The sequence below is a fragment of the Coenobita brevimanus genome, chromosome 57 (genome assembly GCF_032717465.1).
Source record: "Coenobita brevimanus isolate Jiangsu-jjx chromosome 57, ASM3271746v2, whole genome shotgun sequence".
NCBI lineage: Eukaryota > Metazoa > Arthropoda > Malacostraca > Decapoda > Coenobitidae > Coenobita > Coenobita brevimanus.
In genome coordinates, this window is record NC_137010.1 from 43943797 (window position 1) to 43969619 (window position 25823).

At 42.9% G+C, this 25823-nt stretch overlaps 1 pseudogene; it reads left to right on the forward strand.

Annotated features, from left to right (window-relative positions):
- Positions 1–25823, forward strand: part of LOC145401976 (maltase-glucoamylase-like) — a 223993-nt pseudogene that overhangs the window by 154387 nt on the left and 43783 nt on the right.

The window sequence follows — 25823 nt, forward strand, 5'->3', positions numbered from 1 at the left end:
AAGTGAGAATACTAAGAGTCACTACTGTCCCGTAAAGTTCCAGGTTCAAAACAAGAGTTTGGTAAAATTACAAGTTAAAGTTTAATGCTCAAACTAACAACAAAACATTCAGAACTCATAAGGATAATGTAATGGCAAATAAACAGGTTAAATATATGGTTAACTGCAATAGCCTCTATTAACACGAAATTAGCAAGAGTAAATTTATCTAAGTCAGCCCTGATAAAATGAGATACCAGATAATACTCAGTGAATGCCAGATAAATTATTACAGATACAAAATAATATTAAAACTGATGGACATAAAGATCCCTACACGAATTACAAAAAACTTCACTAGGCCTACAAATTAAACTTATGCTATACAGTACAAGAAAAAATGCAACAACAGTTATACTCAAATTACACACAGCTGCTAGATGGCTGGAGACTTCTTGAGCACTCACAATAATAATACAGGGGAGGACAGAGATGTGAACAAAATGAGGAGCAGATCTAAGTGGCAATGATGCAGAGACTGAGCTCATTATATAGGGGCCGGCAGAGCCTGATACAACTTGTAAGCAGGAAGCGCAAATGAAGCCATGGGGACATAGAGTTCACAATCCCGCTCTGGACAACAGAGAGAACGACTTACTCTACTATAACGGTAGAAGGGGGGGACTGAGGCAGAACACGCTCGTGATCAAACATGCAGCAACTGTGCGTTAAAATTAGACAAAGGATGATGAAATCATAGGCTATGTAACACCTCCCCACAAAGAAAAAGAAATTTACAAAGGAAATTTCTTATTACTCTAAAACAATCTGTCTAAAGTCTAGACAAGCAATCTGCAATAACATTTTCTTTCCCCTTGACATGTTGTATGTCTAATGAATACTCCTGAAGAAGTAGACTCCATCTTGTCAATCTCTGATTTTTATCTTTAAACTTACTAAGGAATTTCAGTGGGTTATGATCGGTATAAATGACTATGGGGTCAAAAACCAGAACACAAATAAAATGAAAAATGCTGTAAACCCAAAATCAAGGCCAAAAGCTCTTTCTCAATAGTTGAGTAGTTCTTTTGAGGTGGAGTGATCTTCTTACTGTAATAAGATACAGGATGTTCAATACCCTGATCATCCTCTTGCAGCAAAACAGCCCCAGCTCCTGTATCACTTGCATCAACAGCCATCTTAAAAGGCTTAGCAAAATTTGGAGTAACGAGCACTGGCTGACTTAATAGAATAGCTTTAAGTTTGTTGAAAGAGGATTCACAGTTATCAGTCCAGACAAATTTAACTCCCTTTTTCAGTAGGTCTGTAAGTGATACAAGAATAGAAAAGTTAAAGAACAAATCTCCTGTAATAACCTACCATTCCCAAAAATCTTTGTAGCTCTTTCCTACTTTTAGGTCTGGGAAGATCACTTATAACCTGAACCTTAGCTCCTGGTGGTGCAACATGTCCATCACCAATTACATACCCAAGGTACTGAACTTTAGCTTGACCAAACTCACACTTTGATAAATTAGCTACAAGATTAGCCTGAACTAAACGGTCAAGAAATTTACTGACATGGCATAGGTGATCTTTCCAGTTGTCACTGAAGATTAATACATCATCAATATAAACAACACACCCTGCCAAACCCTCTGTTACAACATTCATGAGCTTCTGAAATGTGGCTGGTGCATTCTTCATACCATACGGCATTACAGAACATGCAAAAACCTTTCCTAGTGTTACAAAACATGAAATCTCCCTAGCACGTTCAGTCATAGGTACTTGCCAGTATCCCTTTAACAAATCAAACTTACTTATGTACCTAGCCTTTCCGATCTTGTCTATGCAATCTTCCACACGAGGGAGAGGGTAAGTGTCTGTTTTAGTTATCTGATTAACACGTCTGTAGTCGATGCAAAGCCGCTGTGACCCACCTGGCTTAGGGACCAGAGTAACAGGAGAACTCCACTCGCTCTGACAGGGCTCAATCATCTTGTGGTCCAACAGGTAGCCAAGCTCCTTCTGGATGAGAGGAACTTTCACTGGGTTCACACGGTAAGGAGGCAATTTAATTGGCTTTGCGTCTCCAACATCGACATCATGCATCAACACAGTGGTTCTTCCTGGAGTAGCACGGAACACTTGCGGGTACTCCTGCAGTAATGCCGAAAACTCTTGCCTTTCCTTGGGAGGTAGATGAGAAAGCTTAGTCTGGAGATCATTCATGATATCAGGATTCTTCCCCAAACTATCACTCAGGCTCATGCTGCATGGGAGAACTTCACTTGTAGACTCGGGTGGAACAGCTACAGTGCAGACTGGATTATTTTCGTCCCGCCTGTGATATAACTTTAGCATGTTGATGTGACATAGTTGCTTGCTCTTTCTACGATCTGGTGTGGCGATGACATAGCTGACATCACTGAGTTTCTTCTCCACGAAATAAGGGCCACTAAACTTGGCTTGAAGAGGTTGCCCATGAACTGGTAGCAGAATCAAAACCTGATCTCCTGGCTGAAAGTGGCGTAACCTGGACTTCTTATCATACCAAGTCTTCATCTTCTCCTGAGCAGCTCCTAAATTCTCTCTCGCCAGCTGTAAAGCAGTGGACAGCCGTTCTTTGAACTTCATCACATACTCCAGCAGGTTGACGTCATCTTCCTCCGACAGCCAGCATTCCTTGAGTAACTTAAGGGGTCCTCTTACTTCATGGCCAAACAGTAGTTCAAAAGGTGAGAAGCCCAGTGATTCATTTGGAGATTCTCTTGCAGCAAACACAACGAATGGAAGACCTTTATCCCAGTCTTTCTGATGTTCCAAACAGTATTTCTTGAGCATCGATTTGAGTGTTTGATAATATCTCTCCAACGCTCCTTGGGTCTGGGGATGGTAAGCTGAAGACGTGATCTGGGTGATGCCCAACTCTTTCAGAGACTGCTTGAAAACGTTTGACATGAAATTACTTCCCCGGTCTGACTGTACCTCCTTAGGCAGACCAAACTTTGTGAAGAACCTAGCATTTCCTTAACCACGTTCTTTGCTGAGATGTTTCTAAGTGGAATGGCTTCAGGATAACGAGTAGCCATATCAATCATGGTCAACACATAAGAAAATCCTGAAGAAGTCTTAGGAAGAGGGCCCACAATATCCACCAACACACGGGTGAAAGGCGCCTCAAAAGGAGGAATGGGAACTAGAGGTGCAACCTTTTCGGTCTGATTACACTTCCCCACAACTTGACAGGTGTGACAAGACTTACAATACCAGGAAACATCCCTGAAGATACCTGGCCAGTAGAAGTGTTTCAAAATGCGTGCCACAGTCTTCCTCACTCCAAGGTGTCCTGCCAAACTGGAATCATGAGCCACTCGAATGATATCCTGCCTACAAACACGAGGGATGACAATTTGATGTACAACCTCCCATTCACAGTCGGCTGATGCTGTTGGGGGTCTCCACTTCCTCATAAGTACTCCTGACTTTACATAATAACAAGTAGAAGCACCGGCTGACTCTTCTTCACTGTAAGCAGAGTTAGCTAGACCTTTCAACTCAGGGTCAGCAACCTGCAACTCAACCAACTCTTGACGAGACAAATTATCAACACTACGGGGTACTGCCTCATCTGGTGAGTGGTCCAAATTAGCAAGAAAAGTGTCAGCTAGGATAACATCATCATCATCATTATCCTCTAAATCACCAGTAACTTTAGACTTAGCCCTAGTGACAGCACATGCAGGAACACATCAGGGACATCACAATCCTGGGACGCAGCCACTGGCTCACTAGACAACTGAGGAGCTGGACACACTTGACTTCCACCAATATCATTTCCAAGTAAGAAAGTTACACCTGACATTGGGAGTGTCTCAACCAACCCAACCATAACAGAACCATTAACAAAACCAGACTCTAAATTCACTCTGCACAGAGGAACAGAGAAGTAATTATTCCCTACACCTTGTAAGATTACAGTTTCATCAGAGGAATTAACATTAGAGCCTAGAACACTGGTCAGCATAAGGGATTGGCAAGCACCTGTATCACGATATATTTTAACTGATTTCCTGTCATTACTGTCCAGAGGACTGACAAAACCATCAGACAGGAAATTAGCACATGAACTCTTGAGAGTGTCACCCACGTTACTGCTCAAAAGAGGAGCTCCATCATGAGAATTTAAGTTACCCCTCAAAGCAGGTTCAGTTAACTCAGTTAAAGAATTCTGGGAACTCTCAAGAGTGGACACTAGACCAATTGACTGAATATTTAAAGACTCCTTTTTGTTCACATCACGCTGTCTCCTGAAACATCTCTCCGTAGTATGACCAAGCTTACTACAATAAGTACATTTACTTTTCTGAAATCTAGAGGTGAAGCTGGTATTTACTTCCTGAGAAACATAATCCTTATTCTCTTTCCTGTTACCTGTACTCTGAGTAGAGGCAACGTACTTACTCTCAGCTTTCCCTTTTTCTCTAGAATATCTCTTGTGAGTGAGAACATACTCATCAGCTAAAACTGCAGCATCAGACAAATTATCTATTCTTTTCTCATCAAGATATAGGCTTACATCTTTATTAATACACCTTTTGAAATCCTCCAGCAAAATCATCTGCTTAAATTTGTCAAAATCAGAATCCACATTCTTAGAATTTAACCACTGCTCTAACAGATCTTCTTTGATTTTTGCATACTCAACATGGGATTGCTTATCTTGCTTGTAAGTTGTCCTAAATTTTACTCTATAGGCTTCAGGAACAAGCTCATAGGCCTTAAGAATCAAGCTCTTAACTACATCATAATTATCAGACTGATCCTGAGGCAAAGATGCATAAGTTACTTGAGCTTTACCGGTGAGAACAGTTTGAAGGAGTACTGGCCAATACTCCTTAGGCCAATTAAAACCTGTAGCTACCCTCTCAAACAACTGAAAATACTTTGTTAAATCAGATTCATTAAAAGGAGGGACAAGTTTAACATTTTTAGCCACATCAAAATCATCAGAGCAAGATGATCCAGTTCCACCTTGTTTCATGCGATACTCATGGTCTGCTTGAATCCTGGCAAGCTCAATTTGTGCCTGAGCCCGTACCTCTGCCTCTTGAATACGAGCATTTGCCTCCTTAACATCAGCCTCCTTAGCACGTGCTTGAAATTCAGCTTCCTTCACACGAGCCTCCTGCAGGGCTAGCTGTAACTTAGCTAATTCAATCTGCGTTTGCTCATTTGGAGGAGTTACATTAAACAAGCTTTTATTAATCATGCCAACAATTTGATCTTTAGAATGATGAGAGTGAACTGCAATTCCCAATTGTTGAGCAACAAGTTTAAGTTCATTCTTTGTTCTGTTTTCTATATCACACACTGTTTGCACATTTGACAAAAAATCTTTGGCTTCATCAAGTGTAGAAATAGTAGCCATCATGAATATATCACAGTCACAAAATATCAAACAATATCCTTATGATAATATCCTGAATATCCTGATATGAGGTCGCCAAATTTATGTTACGGAACAGAGAAAGATAACGTACACTTTAAGTGAGAATACTAAGAGTCACTACTGTCCCGTAAAGTTCCAGGTTCAAAACAAGAGTTTGGTAAAATTACAAGTTAAAGTTTAATGCTCAAACTAACAACAAAACATTCAGAACTCATAAGGATAATGTAATGGCAAATAAACAGGTTAAATATATGGTTAACTGCAATAGCCTCTATTAACACGAAATTAGCAAGAGTAAATTTATCTAAGTCAGCCCTGATAAAATGAGATACCAGATAATACTCAGTGAATGCCAGATAAATTATTACAGATACAAAATAATATTAAAACTGATGGACATAAAGATCCCTACACGAATTACAAAAAACTTCACTAGGCCTACAAATTAAACTTATGCTATACAGTACAAGAAAAAATGCAACAACAGTTATACTCAAATTACACACAGCTGCTAGATGGCTGGAGACTTCTTGAGCACTCACAATAATAATATCTGTACAGGGGAGGACAGAGATGTGAACAAAATGAGGAGCAGATCTAAGTGGCAATGATGCATTTCGTTCGTTCGTAGATTTCCTGCACCTATAGTGCAGGCCGGGCCATACATTAGCCCGGTCAGTGAAGATGCTGTTGTCGTTCGTGTTCGATCTTGTTAACGATGTAGTCCATAATCGCTGTATCGTCGGGGTGAGTGTCTATTAATTGTTCCAGGCATTGTTCGTGTTGTTCTTGGAATGGCACTGGAGTCGCGAGTCTTAGTAGGGCGTCGAGGGCATCGGAGAAGTTGTTGTCCCAGTAGCTGTCTCGCTGATCGAAGAGTTCGTCATATGATAGTGAGTCGAGACGCTGCTTGATGGTGGGATGGAGGGGTGGCAAGATGTCTCGGATGCGTTGTCTGGCTTGATCCTGAGGGCTGACGTTCGTGGCGGTGGTGGGTGCAGGCAGGTCGAGTGTCGAGTTGATGGAGGGGGCTAGTTGTTCTGCCTTCCTCTTCTTGTTCTTCCCCTTTTTCTTTTTCTTCATGGTTTCAGTTGGTGGCAGAGGGGAAGCAGTGCCTGTGTCCATGGTGGTGTCTTCGTCACCATCGTCAATGGCAGCAGGATCTAGGGTGTCTGGAGGGTCGGGGACGGTCTCCGTGTCCTCCTCAACTGCCGGTGGCGAGGCGTGGTGATCAGTAGTCGGTTCGAGGTCCAAGTTCGGTGCCGGGTCGTCGGGAGTGGTGGCAGTCCCTCTGTTAAGAGGAGCATCCAACTGCAGCCGTTTTCGCGGTGTTGAGCGAGGTTGGACAGGCTGCTGAGGACGGGGCTGACGCTTCTGACGAGAGGCGGAACGGACATCGTGGGCGAAACTCTCGGGGATGACAATGCGTGGCAACCCATTCTCCTCGAAAATCCGAGGGAGGAGAATGCGCAGGGCCGCCCTGTCATCACCGCAGAAAGCCTTCGCCGTCGCGATGCACATCGCAACAATGGTGTCCATCTTTCCAGATCTCCCAGGATCCTGAGGCCGGCGTCTCTGAGCCGTGGGGCGTCGCCATGCATGGACAGAGCCCTGCACAGCTACACCCCCTGGCCCAGAGACATCCCTGGCCACAGGACCCTTAGGAGACTGTGAAAGACTGAACTCCACCGTCTCACCTTCGCCAAGAGAGCGTTGGCGGTGCTGTTCGTTTGGTACAACGATCGAACGGCCAGGGACGAAAACATCAGCACCAGTGTCCTGGCACGTGATGAAACCGTACCCAGCCTTCACGTTGAACCAACGAACAGTTCCCCTGATCTTCTGGGCTCCCGGTAGCTCCGATCTGCTGTTGGATGCTCCCCTCAACGGGTCGAAAGCATTAGCAGATGTGCGAGCCATGGTGAAGTCTACGGTATCGGCGCGCCAAGGTTCACGAGCTCGCCTGTAGTCTTGCTGGCACGGTGGCTGGACCAACTCTGGCAATGATGCAGAGACTGAGCTCATTGTATAGGGGCCGGCAGAGCCTGATACAACTTGTAAGCAGGACGCGCAAATGAAGCCATGGGGACAATAGAGTTCACAATCCCGCTCTGGACAACAGAGAGAACGACTTTACTATAACGGTAGAAGGGGGGGACTGAGGCAGAACACGCTCGTGATCAAACATGCAGCAACTGTGCGTTAAAATTAGACAAAGGATGATGAAATCATAGGCTATGTAACAATATATATATATATATATATATATATATATATATATATATATATATATATATCTATCTGTCTATATCTCTCTATATATCTGTCTATCTATCAATCTTTCCATCTGTCTGTCTGTCTGTCTCTCTACAGTATATATAATAATAAAGGCGTGTTTGTATGTTTGTTACCTATAAACTCGGCTCCCTTAGGGTTTGCCCCCACATATGATACATAGTCTGAATGAGCATGATCGCAGGAGTGTTTTGGTATATAATTTATTAGGATTAATTGTATTTTATATAACTATTTTAGATATATTGGCCGAAGGCCCAAGCAGCCCTCTGCAGGAGCTAGCCGAAATGTCCGCCCTCAGGAGTACTTTTTTAGTTAGTATATATATATATATATATATATATATATATATATATATATATATATATATATATATATATATATATATATATATATATATATATATATATATATATATATATATATATATATATATATATATATATATATATATATTGTTCAGTCGTGAGCAAGAGCAAAGCTACTTTCTTTTTTTGCCCTTAGCGCACATTAGAGCGTGTCTGTCACCCTCTTTCCAGATACATATGAAAGAGAGTCATTTATGGGGAGCGAAACATATAAGGTTTCTCTCACCCTAATGATATTATCCAGAAAAGGAAAATTAGAAGCAAAGGAGAAGGATCAGGTGAACCCCAACTGTGTGAATGTGTCCCATCTTTCATTCATACCACCTGACTGCCTCTTATGTGTGCCTCACACAGCACCGTCACATCATATCTTCTTTGTGGTAACAAAAATGTAAAAAGAGGTCATGTACTAGGAAAATTAAGTCGTAATATCTCACCCAGGATTCTGCCGCCTCTCCCGAGACGTGACCTTTCATTTAACTCATCTCCTCCAGCCTCTTTCCATCTCTGACTCATTTTCTCTGTCTGAAATATTAATTCTTTCAGTAAGTTTATATATATATATATATATATATATATATATATATATATATATATATATATATATATATATATATATATATATATATATATATATATATATATATATCGTTCTTGCTACTGACAGGCGGTTTTATTTAATGTGGGAAAGATCTCTAGAAGGAAAGGGCTTAACGAAAGCTACATGTATACCCCCATTCGAAAAGTCTCTGCTAAGGCTAATACAGTCGTCTTTCGGGTCCAAGAGAAAATGTGAAGACGTCCTTGCATTGAAGGGATAAACCTCTTCAACTGCTTTACACCTTTAATTCTTTATGCTTCCTACCACGAAACAGTTTTTCTTTGGGAAATAATTGTCGAGATGCATAGGTTTTATTTGCTATCTATCTATCCGTAGCCAGACGTCATTATCCCATAAGGGGTGGCCGTTTGACTTTGAGTTAGATATTTTACAGGGAGGGGCACTAACCCTTCGCCAACTCACATGTTGACATGTAGGAAGTGCATATGGGTTGGTTATATGGTTACCATCCAGCATTGTAAATGGTTTCGTGGCTTACAGGAAACCATTAGGCTTGTCACTCAATGTAAAGCCACCCGACAAGGAAGTAAGAGCAATAAAAAGTGAGAGGAAAGATGGGAGAAATGGGATGAGAGGAGGACAGGCACAGAAAAAGAATGATAAAGGTTAAAGAAGTAAGCAGCACTACATCATGAGAGTGGATGACGGTCGCCACCACGTGCCACCTGCAGTAAGAAAAACCTTGAGGCACATATTCCAAGTATCAGTAAATCAAATCCCAAAGAATTTTTCAGTTACATAAGAAGCAAAAAGATAATAACTCCATCAATCGGTCCCTTAATCACAGATAACGGAGAGCACACTGATGATGAAACTACAATGACGAAAATTCTTAATACTTTTTTCGCGTCAGTATTTACAACAGAAAATATACTTACGATTCCTGTTTCCCCCATTCCCATAGAAGAGAGTAACATAATCACTGACATTACAGTTAGCGATCGTGACGTACTGCTTGCAATAGACAAATTAAAAGAGAATAAAACACCAGGACCGGACAAAATATCTCCAAGTGTATCGAAGGAACTACAGAATGAAATATCAAAGCCTTTATCTGAACTATTTAACTTATCACCTAAGAGCAGTAAGGTGCCTCATGAATCGAAGCTTGCTAACGTAACCACTATATTCAAAAAGGGCAATAAAGCCCAACCAGAAAACTACCGCCCAACTAGTTTAACGTCGGTGGCTTGCAGATTGCTTGAAACTATTATCAGAGACAAGTTTGTGAAACACTTAGAAACAAACAACCTCATAAAAGATTCGCAACATGGTTTTCGTAATAAGCGCTCTTGCCTCACGAATCTGCTTGACTTTTTCAATGCTATACTGAACATGTACGACGAGACTAAATCTATTGATGTGGTCTACCTTGATTTTCAAAAGGCTTTTGACAAAGTTCCACACAAAAGACTCCTTCAGAAGCTAAAGGCACATGGTTTCAGCGGCAGTGTTCTCGGGTGGGTAGAAGATTGGGTCACCGGACGAAAGCAAAGAGTTGTGATAAATGGAAAAGAATCAGACTGGATAAACATTACAAGTGGAGTGCCGCAGGGTTCAGTGTTAAGTCCTATTCTTTTCTTAATATATGTGAATGATATTGACGAAGGATTGTGTTGTAAGATTTCAAAATTTGCTGATGGTACTAAAATAGGTAACAAAGCAGATACAGCACTGCAAAAGCAGGCAGTTCAGAGAGATCTTGATCAATTGTTTGACTGGGCCCAAGTCTGGCAGGTGGATTTCAATATTATTAAATGCAAAGTGCTAAACAGGGGCAGTAAAAATGTAAGAGCTAGTTATAGCATGAATAATGTTCAACTTGATAGGGTAAACCATGAAAAAGACTTAGGAGTTATAATTACAAACGATTTGAAACCAAGCAAACAATGTACAGAAGCTGTGAAAAAAGCCACTAAATTGTTTGGATTCATAGGCAGAGCATTTGAATATAAATCCGATACTATTGTCCTCACTTTGTATAATTCCTTAGTACTCCCACACTTGGATTATTGCGTTCAGTTTTGGTCACTGTATTATAAAAAGGATATGGAAAAGCTTGAAAGAGTGCAGCGAAGGATGACAAAGATGATCCCTAGATTGAGAAATAAACCGTACGAGAAAAGTTTAGAAGCCCTGAATCCCTTTACCCTAACTAAACGGAGGGTACGAGGAGATTTAATTCAAGTATTCAGAATATTCAAAGGGCATGATAACATGGCTGTCGATAAATACTTCACAGTTGATCACTCGAATTATACTAGAGGCAATGAGCATAAAATAATTGGCAAACGATTCCAGTCGCATGAACATAAGCATTTCTTCTTCAATAGAGTTGTAAATATATGAAATAAATTGCCCTCGAACGTAGTGAATTGTAATGCAGTACAAACCTTTGAAAGTCGCCTGGATAAGTATATGTCGTCTAACCCCCAGCTTAATATGTTTACTGTTGAATAAAACACTTGTGTATGTATAATTTTCTGTTTTATTTTATTTTAGTTTTTTAGAGCCTGGATCAATTTATTAAATGCAAATATAGTATATGCACAGACTAGGGTATGCACAGATAGCCCTGGGTTAACGGTCACTACTCATACTTTCGACATGTGATGGGCTGTGTGGATCACTGAGGGTCCCTGTTAGTTTAAGTGACCACCATCAAGATTTTTTTAATGTACCAGGGGTCACTGCTTCAGGAGGTGACTTGTATGCTTGTCCCGCATAGGAAAGTTCCTAGTCTCAGTGGAATGAGCAGAGCTGGGGCTTGATTGACTGCTCCCTACCTTAATAGCGCCAGGCAAGGCTGCCACACCACCCCTGAACATCCACACTGTGCACTGTGCAATTTCCAAGCTGTGTCCGCAGATGCTCCATTAACTCAACATACCCGTACATAGTGTCATGCATTAGTTGTTTATTTATTCGATTATTCATTTTACTTTATTACCTTGTCTTTTAGGTTGTTCATAGTGGTAGCTTATAGATAATGTATTACAGAATGTAGCTTTCCTTTTCAGTCTTTCATATGAAATTTCCATGTCAGTTTTTCCATGCTGAATGGTGGTTTTTCTCACTTTTTCTTGCCAGTTTTAACTGGAGGGTTTGGAGGCGAGGGGAGCCTTCTTGCTTTACTATCCTTAACCTTTAGCATGTTGAGTTAGATCTCGTAGTCATAGTCTACTCTGTAACAAACAGCCTCGAAAGGACCATAAGGTCTGTTGCTGTTTGCTTTCCTTTGTACTCCTTTATACTCCTTTGTACACTTAGGTTTGATATTGCTTACGTTTATCTCTCTGCTACGAGAGGTTTCCTTAACCCCTAAAGTCCGTTCATCATCGATCGATGTGTGTTAGACAAGGTACGGTCAGTCCGGTCCACATCGATACAGCAGAAGCCACAAAAAAGTGAGTAAAGGTTGCCAGGCGTCTTTAATGACGTAAATGGAAGCTAGCAAATGGGAACAACAATATCTGGTGGTGTTTGGCATGATTGGTCCCCCTAGATAAGGTGGGAGACCCCTCCCCCCTTGGCCATCTCTCCATCTCCCTCTGCCTCATTGGATTATCCACTCATTGTCTCCTCCCACCCAGATCTCCCCCATTCCCCATCTATGCCATTGTGAGAGTGTGTAGTAGGCAAATTCCCTCCTTACTGAAGACCCACACCTCCCCTCCACCTCCCAGGGCACCCTCCACACCCACTCCACCTCCCTCTGCCCCATTGGTTCCTCGTCTGATTGTCACCTCCCACCCATATCAAGCAAGCCAAACACTATGCCATTGCATCAGTGACCTGTTTGATGCAATGGAATGTATATTATATCTGTTAGTCATGTATGTAAGGTTATTAGCCAAGGAACATTAGTTTCCTCGTACAATTTACCCATTTTCTATCATTTTCGATGGGAAACTTTTGTGATTGTACGGTTCTTGCAAGTTATTTCTTTTAAGTATTTCTGCCGTTCTACCATTTACACACTCAGTAGGCTGCAGGTTTCTTAGCGTTTTATATAACACACACATGAATTTTATTGTATTATTTACATGCAGAGCTTAATATTTTAACAACAAGCAATTTATTTTTTGTTCAGTTATTTCATTTATTTATATTATCATATTTTTTCGTCATTTATACATTTCAATATATGTATAAATATTTGCCTTATTGAATGATATGCAGTGAATCGATATTTTTTATCTTGCATGCAAAGGTAATTCCCCTCCCCCCCTTTTATGCACTTGTACAGCTTGTTTCACGGCTTAGCCCATGTTTCATATTGATTTGGGTGTTTTTTGTAAGGTTATGTGGCGAAAAATAGGTATATGCCAAAAGTTTTCTATTTTCGTTCAGACGCTATGAGTAACTATTATAATAGTTGACGGTCGATTGTGCGGTAACCATTAAGCCTATGGGACTTGAGATTGGCGGTTTCAGGTGTGTAAATTCAAGCTCTTCAAATCGGTTAGAGAAAATTTTACGTTGGTGAAAGTTAAAATAATCAATGCCTTTTTGCGGCTGGGGTGGCAGTCGGGCCTGGAGATTATTAAGCTGCGTAACATTCATCCGCTGCAGCAAGACTGTAACGAAATATAACTCCACCATAGTGAAGGAGTTAATGTCCTCAGTTCATTGAAGAGTTATATCATTATTTCATCCATGTCACACCCATATTATTTTTCATTTTCAATTTCCGGTAGAATCCTTATAGTGAATAAGCTTCAGTACATGCAACATTCACCAACTGTTTCGGTACAAGAAGTCCTTTCTTAGTTGAAACTGACTGGATGTAGCAACAGTAAACTAAAGAAAAGCGTCATCGTAGCCATGTGAATCCTTTCAGTACGAGGGCAGCTTTGTGTATTATATTCTTACCACCCGAAGACGGTCTAATTTGATGTGGGAGAGACTTCATCGAAACAGTTGATGAAGGCTATAACTGCTCGAGAGAGGGAGCAAAGAGAGTGAAATTGTGAACGAACACGCAGTGCCTCATAATGAGTTCAACAACAGTGGCGAATCAATTCATTTCCGAAACTGTTAAAGTAGATGCCCTCTCCCACTTCGGCGTAAATAGGCACGATGAAGCCACGATGAAAATCGTGGCTGAAGTCGGTGATGTGTCGACGATTCTGACCAAGAATCGTGGTGTCGGCATAATACCGGCGACACCAGTACGACAAAACGCCGAAACCTCGGCGGAGTATACGATATAACTGGCGACTAGTAGCCGACATATCGCTGATATGTCGGCGTAATGCACAAGCATTATTCTAAATTCAAATTTTAACGTTTTTTTTTATGGCGACTCAATGGCGATAAAGGTACAACGGCGGCGTGCTGTCGACGATGTATCGTCGATGTGTCGGCGAATGCATCGCACGCACCTCGCAGACAAAACGCCGAGGCCATCGCAGGTGCCTCGCCGTCATCGGCGTATTTAAGGCGATTAATCGACGGTTCATCCGCGAAATGTCGGCGATATATCACCGACATTCATAAGATGAAATATTACTGTCGCACAACCCGGTACATATCGTACGGTTTACGTAGGCTATGTCGTATTAACCTCACCGATGCATCGCCGACACATTGCCGACGCGTCGCCGTATGACCGTATGACATCTCAACGTTTTTTTTCACCGCCAACGCCTCGCCGATGTCGGCGATCATACGCGGTTTATATGCAGGGTAATCGCCGACGTTGCCGAGGCGTCGCCTTGTTGTTTACGACTAATCTGCGAAATTTTACAAAATCGTGGAGGGCCACGACGTTTTCATGCAGCATGAAAACGTCGTGGTCCCCCACGACAAATTTCCACCTCGTGCGACGTATCGGCGCCTTGCCACGAATGGACAAGATTTTGATGACGAATACCCACGATTAGGGATTTTTGACACATCGTGACTATATCTTCCACACTTTCGCCGAAGTGGGAGAGGGCCTTAGCAGCGGAGCTACATACACCGTTGAAAGTGTTGTGGAAAAAAAAATAATAGGTGATTCTTGAGTGACTTTTCACAATATTGACCATCATGTTGCTGATAAAAGCCAAAAAGTGTCAAGTTGAACACAGAACCTGTGTTATCTTGAAAACTATTAAAGCAACAGGGGAACTGCCCAAGTTGTTGAAAAGGTTATGAAAAAACTAACAGTTGTTGTGTGCACTTGAGTGCCTTTTCTGAAAGTTCGTCATCATATTCCTGGAAAGGCCAGGAAGCACCAGACTGAGTGCTAAAACTGACTCACCACGAACACTGTTAAAATTCCAGCAAACCTGTGCACATTGTTTGAAAGGTTATGGAAAATTAAAGTTTTTTAACATGTTCACGGAAATACGGGAGGATCTCTAAACACTCCAGCACTCCGATATACTCCTGTGCGTATTGCCGTGATTAATTAATATAGAAAAACATATGATCCAAAAATCTGTGTTTGTATGGTTTGACTTTTGATCCCATATAACCCTTTAAAAGCCTAAATCGTAAAAAAAGGAGGTGCCAAAGGAAGAGCAGTAAGTCTGAAAAGAATCGATGAGGAAAGAAAGGAAAAATCACAACACTGTTGGGAAAAAGAAAGATAAAAAAAGAAAGATAGAAAGAAAACGAAAGAACGAAGAAAGAAGTAGAAAGAAGAAGGAAGAAAAAGGAAGAAGAAGGAAGAAGGAGGAAAAATAAGGAAGAAGAAGAAAGAAGAAGGAAAAAGAAGAAAGAAGAAGGAAAAAGAAGAAAAAAGAAGACGACGACGACGATGAAGAAGAAGATGAAGATGAAGAAGATCATGAAGAAGAAGAAGAAGAAATTGAACAACAGGTCTCCACACTATTGTTGTGCACAGTGTGTACTGATATGAGACAAATGGGATGACACGCTTCATACATTAGCAAACTTGCTTGCTCGATTATATTCCACATTATCAAATATGGACGCTAGTAACTTAATTATGTGTAATCCACCACTTGAGGAGCTTCCTGCTGTACTGATCATTATTATCCAGAGAGAGCAAGAGCAAAGTAAAAAAAAAAAAAGTAATCGAAGTGCAGGATTTTCAGCATAATTTAAGGATATTCCCACATCTTGTGCCCTTCACTATGATGTGCGATTCTGCTTCATCATGGGCACTACAAGATGATTTTATTTCGATTAAGAAAGGACTCTCATATTCATGAGGATACTGGTGTTCTTTCTTAACCCCTTCGCCACGAGAGGCCCACCGGCTTGAGGGGAATAAAATCGACTGGCTGTGGCGACATAAAAAGAAAATCATACTGAAGGCACTCAGAACATATGTACACCTGACGCTGCATTCTGAGAGGAGTGGCCTGGACACTAGAACCTCCAGACATTTCTTTCCCCACTCAGTGACGCCTCTTCTTCCCACGACACACTATCCTCCCTTACGTACTCTGGCACCCCCCCCCCTCTCTCTCTCTCTCTCTCTCTCTTCTCAGTAATTTGTATGGGCATGGTAAAAGAGCCTTATTACACATGCTCGTTTATTGCCACTACGCGCACGGGTTCTGAAGCTGTGGCCAAGACGCTTCCCATGATCATTATAGTTGACGCGTAAGCCAGTGCACAATATCACTTCATGGACACTTACAGATACTAAAGGAGTTGATGGACATGCTATTACTTCGATTCCCTCCATTTTATTATTATTATTATTATTATTTTTGAATTTATATACTTATGCACTTTTGTCACTCCATGATATGTGCTCAGCCTTTTATGGATATCCTTTTTTTTTTTTTTTTATGTTCGCTTTGAAATTGAAAGTAAATGAGAATAAGAGTAAAGTGATGAAGTGTACGAGGTTGATAGATGGTAGGGGGATGAATATAGTTTTGAATGGTGAGTTGCTTGAGGAGGTAGATTGTTTTAAATATCTAGGGTCACATGTTGCTGTGGATGGAAGAATAGATGCAGAAGTGAAGTTTAGAATAAATGAAGTAGGAAAGGTGCTGGGAGGAATGAAAAAAGTGTTTAAATGTCGTTCGCTTAGAATGGATGTAAAGAGAAGGCTGTATGAGGGTGTTGTGGTACCGACTGCATTATATGGGTCTGAAACATGGAATATGGGTGTAGCAGAGAGGAAAAGTTTGAATGTAATGGAGATGAGATGTCTGAGGAGTATGTGTGGAGTGACGCGTATGGATCGGGTGCGAAATGATGAAGTGCGAAGGAGAACTGGAGTTGTTCGGGAGATGGCTGGTAGAGTTGAGCAGAGGGTGTTGCAATGGTTTGGGCATATGGAGAGAATGGATAATGAGCGATTGGTGAAAAAGATAACTAGATCTGATGTGAGAGGTGTAAGGCTGAGAGGAAGACCACGAATAGGATGGATGGACAGTGTGAAGAGAGCGCTGGATGCGAGAGGGATGTCTGTTGAGCAAGGAAGAGTGGCTGTGCGTGACAGAAATAAATGGAGAGAAATTGTGAATGAATAAGTGATGACGCAGCCCTGAGGGGATATTCTCCCGCATTTGGTCTGATCAGCTAGTCAGGTCAGGTGCGGGTAAGGGGATGGGTCTGTTATGATGTGGCAGGGGTAAACCAGTTCTGCTGTCGGGCCCTGCTGCGGATGTCACTGATTGCATTGCCCAGTTGACCCTTGTGCGGTGTGGTGCGGTGAGGATCTGTCCGTTCTCCCCTTTGGGGCTAAGATGCGAATGAATGTGTTTGAATGGATGAGTAAATGGAGAGTGAGTCGTCCTGTCTCGGCTACCTCCCTTTCCTTGGGGGAAGCAGCCTAGGTATATAGATAGATAGATAGCTTTGAAATGAAATATATGAATTAGGTGACCCCTTCTTTTGTGATGTGTGGCCATATTATTAAAAATGAGTGAGTGTGATAAAATGCAAACAATTAACCAATTTTTTACTGCAACCTGCGGGACACCTGTGATTGTTAGATGTCGTCAACCTTCGTTTCATATTGGAAAGTACGGTCACGAGCGACACAGAAAAGGTCAGACAGTTTCTGTCATCGTTAAATGATTCAGAAATTATGGTAAAAAACTGAGGGCTTTTCCACATCATCGCTGTTTTTGTTATAGCAATACGGCTTACAGTGTGCTAAATAAGGTACTGTTTTCTATACAGTATAACTTATATTTTGTAAATATAACTGTGTACGTATATGAGGGTGTTGTGGTACCGACTGCGTTATATGGGGCTGAAACATGGAATATGGGTGTAGCAGAGAGGAAAAGTTTGAATGTAATGGAGATGAGGTGTCTGAGGAGTATGTGTGGAGTGACGCATATGGATCGGGTGCGAAATGATGAAGTGCGAAGGAGAACTGGAGTTGTTCGGGAGATGGCTGGTAGAGTTGAGCAGAGGGTGTTGCGATGGTTTGGGAATATGGAGAGAATGGATAATGAGCGCTTGGTGAAAAAGATAACTAGATCTGATGTGAGAGGTGTAAGGCTGAGAGGAAGACCACGAATAGGATGGATGGACAGTGTGAAGAGAGCGCTGGATGCGAGAGGGATGTCTGTTGAGCAAGGAAGAGTGGCTGTGCGTGACAGAAATAAATGGAGAGAAATTGTGAATAAGTGATGACGCAGCCCTGAGGGGATATTCTCCCGCATTTGGTCTGATCAGCTAGTCAGGTCAGGTGCGGGTAAGGGGATGGGTCGGTTATGATGTGACAGGGGTAAACCAGTTCTGCTGTCGAGCTCTGCTGCGGATGTCACTGATTGCATTGCGCAGTTGACCCTTGTGCGGTGTGGTGCGGTGAGGATCTGTCCGTTCTCCCCTTTGGGGCTAAGATGCGAATGAATGTATTTGAATGGATGAGTAAATGGGGAGTGTGTCGTCCTGTCTCGGCTACCTCCCTTTCCTTGGGGGAAGCAGCCTAGTTATATAGATAGATAGATAGACGTACTCCTCTAGCGTCATACAGTACCAGGACACAGATAAAAGTGCTGGTTACCCCACTCCTCTCTTGCATCCCACTCACTCACTCTTCCTTCATAACCCCACTTACTCCTTCCTTTCTCCCCACCCATCTCTCCAGTTTCCTCCCATTCACCTCTCTCCCCTTCCATGTTGCTTATCTCCCATCCCAGTCATCCTTCAGCACACTCCTTCTCTCCCTACTCTGCCTCATCCCGCCCTCTCTCTTTACTCCTTCCTCTTACCCCACTCCTCTCTCTTATCTCGATCATCTCTCTGCTTATTCTTCTTTTCCTAATCCTCACATTCTTTTCGTTTTTACCTCTCATCCCACTCCTTCTTTTCCCTCTTTCCCCATTCCCCTGTCTCACCAGCTCTTCCGATTCTCCCCACCCATCCCACACTCCCTTCCCACCCGATTTACCTCTCATCTCATTCCTCCCTCCCACCCCACTCCAACTTCTATACCCCAGTCCTCCTGTCTGTCTGTCTGTCTGTCTGTCTCTGTGTGTGTGTGTGTGTGTGTGTGTGTGTGTGTGTGTGTGTGTGTGTGTGTGTGTGTGTGTGTGTCTCTCTCTCTCTCTCTCTCTCTCTCTCACCTTAGCAACCCCCATCTCACCCCATTCACCCCACTGGCCCCTCTCAGGACGTGCAGTACGGCGACATCGACTACATGGACCGGCGCATGGATTTCACAGTGGACCCCAAGAACTATGGCGGCCTGCAGGACTACATCAGGGAGGTGAAGGAGGGCGGGCTGAGATTTGTTGTTATTCTCGACCCTGCCATCAACGCGGAGGTGAGTGGGACGGAGTGGGAGGAAGTGGAAGAGTGTGAGAGGGAGTGAGACGGTATGGGAAGGTGTGGGAGTGGGAGGGAAGGGGTGGGAGGGAGTGGGAGAGTGTGAGAGGGCGTGGGACGATATGGGAAGGTTTGGGAGTGGGAGGGGAGGGGTGAGAGGAAGTGGAAGAGTATGAGAGGGAGTGGGAGTATGGGAAGGTGTGGGAGTGGGAGGGAAGGGGTGGGGGGGAGTGGAAGAGTATAAGAGGGAATGGAACAGCATGGTAAGGTTTGGGAATGGAAGGGAAGGGGTGGGAGGGAGTGGGAGAGTGTGAGAGGGAGTGAGACAGTATTGGAAGGTTTGGGAGTGGGAGGGGGGAAGGGGTAAGAGGGAGTGTGAGTATGGGATTAAAGGACAGGAGTTTAGCTGAGTGGGAAGAAGTTATGCCGAGATGGAAGTTATGCTGAGTGACATGGCGTGACGGGGTGTGGGACGGAATGGTATAGGAGGGTGTGAGAGGGTATGGCAGGGAACAGATGGGAAGTGTGGGGATATGGGAGGCTGTGTGAGAGAGAGAGTGGGAGGGTGTGAGAGGGATCTGGAGTGATTGGGGATGTGTGGGAGGAGATTAGGGGGGGGAGGATTGGAGTAAGCAGGAATAACTGAGCGGGTGTCAGAAGGTGTGGTAGGGGAATGGGAGCATGTTGTAGGTGAGCGCGAAGGGTGTGGGAGAAGAATAGTGTAACAGAAGTAAAATAGTGATGGGAGAGGGGGATAGAATTTGGGGTGAATATGAGTAAGTGGGAGCCTATTTACATGAACAGAAATTAGTAGGTTGGGCATGAAAAAGATTGGGTGGAAATGGGTAGCGATGCGAGTAGGCGTCAGTAGGAAGACATTGGTTAAGAATGGTTAGTAGAAGCTTGGCTAAGGAAGATACAGTAAGTGGATGACACTGGAGAGAGTGAGAGGGTATAGTGTGAGCGCGGCACAAGTGAGATGAAGCAGGAAGAATGAGAAATGAGTGAGAATGAGTGGGATGAGTGTCAGAGGCTTAGATTATGAGTGGTATGAAAATAAACATTAAAATGAAGGAGGAACTGAGTTTTAAAAGAACAATGCTTGGCTGTGTGGGAGTGGAAGGGATACGAGTTGGAGGCTGTGGGATGGGATGTAAATAGAATGAGATGGGAGTAAGACTAAGCTAACATACAGTAAAAGTGAGAGACTCGAGAAGTGAGTGGAAATGAGTGGTTGTTAAACAGTGTGTGTGAACGAGGTACAAGTGGGAGGGTGTAGGATGGGATGATAACAGAGAGAGAGAGAGAGAGAGAGAGAGAGAGAGGGAGATATATATATATATATATATATATATATATATATAACTGAGTGATTGTTTGATTGACTATTTGAGTGGTTGGTTGATATTGTAGGGCGAGTGGGACTGAGTTTACAATAAACAAGCCATTGTCAAGCCGAGTAGGAGTGAGACAGGTGTACAAGTGGGAGGGTGTGGGATGGGAGCTAAACTGATTGCAATGAGTAAATGAATATAAGGACGTGGGAAATTTCTTCGAGCGGGTGGGATTCACTGGTAAACAAGCTAATACTAAACTGAGTGAGAGAGAGTGGGGTAGAATTTTGAAGCTGTGGGAAGGTGCAGCTGCAGTCATAACTAGAAAGCACTCATAGAGCGCATACCTCCGCCAATGCCATTGCAGTTAAAAAGGATCCGGATCCGGACCCGTGGATATATAATCCGGATCCGCCCCCAAATTTAATCAAATCTTTCATGGTCACTGGCCCACCTTTCCACAAAATTTCATTGAAATTCAGTAAGAACTTTTGGAGATATTATCCGGGATACCCTGGATCCGGATCCGGATCCACCCTCTAATTTAAACATTTCTCCCATGGCCCACGGCCCAGCCTTCTACAAAATTTCACCAAAATCCGTTCGTAACATTTTAAATAATCCTGGTTACAGACAGACCAACCAACCAACCAACCAACGTGGGCTAAAACATAACCAAGGCGGGAGTAACAAACCAACGCCGGCAAAAACATAATCTCCTTGGCGGAGGTAATAACTGATTCTCTTCATTTGATTAAATAATGAGTGAGCAATGAATTTCGAAACCGCAGCGATACCATCATTGGAGCCCCGCAAGTCCTATTTAAGGGTCTCATAAATGTTCGACCAAAAGATGGAGCGATATTGTTTCTGTAACTGTATGTAAAATTAAAGAAGTAAACATAAAAAAAAGGAGGGACCTGGCTGAATGAGTGAAGCTGAGTGTAAAATTAACCAGTCACTGTTACAACTACAAAGGACTCAGAGAGCGCATACCTACGCCAGTGCCATTAAAAAAGGATCCGGATCCAAATATGTGGAGATACTGTGTGGAATCCATAGGATCCAGATCCGCCACAAAGTTTAATTCATTGTTCTTTGATCCATGGCCCACTCTTCCACAAAATTTTATTGAAATTCATAGAGAATTTTTGGAGATACTGTGCTGAATACATAGGATCCGAATCCGGATCCGCCCTCAAATTTAATCAATTCTCTCTCGGCCCGTGGCCTACCCTTCCTCAGAGTTTCGTTGAAATTCACTGAGAACTTTTGGAGAGTATTGTGCGGGATACTTCGTATCTGGATTTGCCCCCAGACTTTAATCAGTTCTTTCTTGGCCCGTGGCCCACCCTTCCACAAAATGTAATTGAGAATTTCTGGAGGTATAGTGTGGACAAAGTAACAGATGAAACTGCCATAGCCAGAGCACTTGCTGGATGGATCCGATTGTGTCTGCTCACTTTTCACCAGCACGTAGGCAGTCATGTGTCTGCTTAGTTTTCACCTGCGTGTAGGCAGTAATTTGGAGTCATATATATATATATATATATATATATATATATATATATATATATATATATATATATATACACCACAAAGACAGTCAGGAGACATGGCGTGTGTGCTAGGCAATCTCCAGACCCTGTCCTCCCCCTTTACTATTTTTTAAATCAGCCCATAGCCCACTGACCGAGCTACTGTATGGCCCGGCCTGCACTGTAGGTGCAGGAAATCTGTAAACGAACGAACGAGCGAAGAACCTGATGGGTTTAGGAAGCTATAAATTGCTTTGCCAGGTGCGCCAGACGTTTCTCTTCAATTTGGTAAGCAAGAAAAAAGAAAAAATCGATTTTCGAAATTTGGAAAAATGGTGCCTGGGCCGGCAACTGGGTCCCGACGATTTCCAGACCCACGGCCATTGAGGGGTTTCAACACCCCACCCAGCCCAGGGCCTTTGACCGATTTTGACGAAAAAACAATAGGCTTACTGGGTTTATGGATATCTACCTTCCGATTTTTTTTTTTTTTTTAGAACGATTGGCGCAAAATTGTGACCTGTAGAGTACAGACAAACAAATAGACAGACAGACATACGGAGCTGACCAGCATGTTTGCCGAATCTTTCGATTCCGGCAAGCAACAAACATTGGTGAATACATAACCTCCTCCTACTTCTTTGGCGAAGGTAAAGAAACAAAAGAAAGAAAGAAAAAGAATGATCAAAGAATGTTTGAACGAGGGGGACTAAATAAAAATAAAAATTGCTGAACTCGCTTAATACGATGGCTTCTTTTCATTGTTATTATTGCTGCCACAGAGTATTATATTCAGTTAAGAGACGTTGAAGTGAGGAGTGAAACTAACCCTTTTCCTTCCAGCATTTCTTCCCATAGCCAGATATAGACTCCTAGAAGTAGCATAAACATATATATATAGACGCCACCGTGTTGAGGAGGTAAACACGTTCAATAAATGGCGTATTTTTAAAGTTTACAAGTGATACAGTGCCTCTAGACGAGTTTATTCTGTTTATGAGAGACATTTCGAATCAGACAGGCAGGATATAGGCTTCATTATCTACTCTACTATAAGCCTTTCTTAACTTGAATAAGATAATCTATTGGTAACCTTATTGAAACGAAAAGGACGTTTCGGGTTGAAGTGAGTATTAGAATGGGATGTACTGAAAGGGTTATGACAGCCTCTCTCTCTCTCTCTCTCTCAGGGTCCATTCCTACTCCCCTTAGTCCCAGTCCAGCTCTTTCTCTGTCTCAGTCCAGCTCTCCTACTCCTGTTCCCTCCCTTGTCCCACTCCCTTTCTCATCTCTCACTCCCTGTTTTGTCCTATCCCTCCCTCCCTCTACTCCCGCTTCTTCTCTTCGCGGGCTCCCTACCCCTACTCCCATGTCCTTTCTCTCCCACTTCCCCTCTCTCATCCCTAATCTCATCCCAGAACCAGGAGGCATAAGGTTCCTCAGCAGTCGATCCCTTTAAGTACTTCAGGGAGATGAACAAACCCTCAGGCCTTTGAGGATTGGGATGGAGGAGATTAAAGTAGATTGGTTCACTGACGACGAGTAGGAGGAAAAGATGATTGTCTCTGTGTAATCTTGGCACACACACACACACACACACACACACACACACACACACACACACACACACACACACACACACACACACACACACACACACACACACACACACACACACACACACACACACACACCTTAGAATGCCACTGTATACATTAGCACACCACATCCTGCCAACCTTACACATTCAAACAACACACTATCAAACAACACACTGGCAAACATGACACTGTTGCACCATATTCTGTTGTTCTTCACGCTGTTGCACCTCACACTGTTGCATTCACATTGTTGTGCCTCACGCCATCGTACTTCACACCGTTGCACCTCACACTGTTGCATTCACGCTGTTGTGCCTCCCACTGCTGTACGTCACACTGTTGCATCTTACTGTGCACCTCACACTGTTGCACCTCATACTGTTGTACTCATACTATTGCATCTCACACTGTGAACCTCACATTATTGTACCTCACACTGTTGCACTTCACACTGTTGTGCATCATATTGTTGTATCTCACACTGCTGTGCCTCAAACTATTACACCTCACACTGTTGCACCTCACACAGTTCTACCTCACACTATTGTACCACATACTATTGCACTCACTATTGTACCTCACACTGTTGTACCTCACACTGTTGCACCTCATACTGTTGCACCTCACACTGTAGCACCTCACAATGTTGCACCTCACACTGTTGTATCTCACACTGTTGTACTTCACACTGATGCACCTCACACTTTTACACCTCAATCTGTTGTACTTCACACCGTAGAACCTCACATTGTTGCACCTCACACTGTTGAACCGCACACTGTTGTACTTCCCACTGTTGCACCTCACACTTTTGCAGTTTACTGTTGCATCTCACACTGTTCCACCCTACACTGTTGTAGCTCGTAGTATTGCCTTTCACCGTTGGACCTGACACCGTTGGACCTGACACTGTTGAACCTCACACTTTTGCATTTCACACTGTAGACCTCTCACTGTTGCACCCTATACTACTGCACTTCAAACTGTGCACCTCACACTGTTACACCTCAACTTTGCTGTACCTCATACTGTTATACCTCACACTGCTGTACCTCTTAATATTGCACCTCACACTTGCCCCATACACTACTGTACTTGTTAATATTGTACCTCTTACTGTTGTACCTCATACGTTGCACCTCACGCTGTTACACCACACATTGCTGCACCTCACACTGTTATACCTGGCACTGCTGTACTTTATAATGTTGAACCTCGCACTTTTACACCATACAGTGTTGTAACACACTGTTGCATCTCACACGGTTGTGCCTCACACAGTTGCCACACCTTACGATGCTTTGCACACTGTCATGCATAAAACATCACACACCGCCACAAATCACAGTGTGTCACCACATTATCACAATCACAACTCACAATACCACACCGTACACCACCACACCTTCTACTGTGACACTAAACTGCCGCACGACACAAGCATACCACACACTGATATACCACACACCTCACAACGCCACATCACACACTCCCACGCTACACACTGCTACACAACACACTACACCACACACACTACTACATATCACACCACCATGCCTGGCATATCCTACGTTAAAGATAAAGTTGCCATAATACTTACGGCCTACTTACAATGTCTACTGACCACTATGCATTCTAATGTATTCTGTTACGATTTTTACCTCATTCCTTCCGTCACTGAACACACAGTAGTTATCCTAATGTCTCGCTTCCGTTTTCTTGTTTCTGGATCCCTCCCACCCCAGACATTCATGGGATAAATTGATGATGATGATGATGATGATGATGATGATGATTCCTCCCTTTTCTTTTGCTCTTGCCTCCCTAAATCCTTTCCTCATTTTACCTAGCAACCCGTTCTGTTAACTATGCAGGGTGTCTGTAAAAGGTCTTAACCAATTTAATTATCTTTTCTCAGAGAGTAACA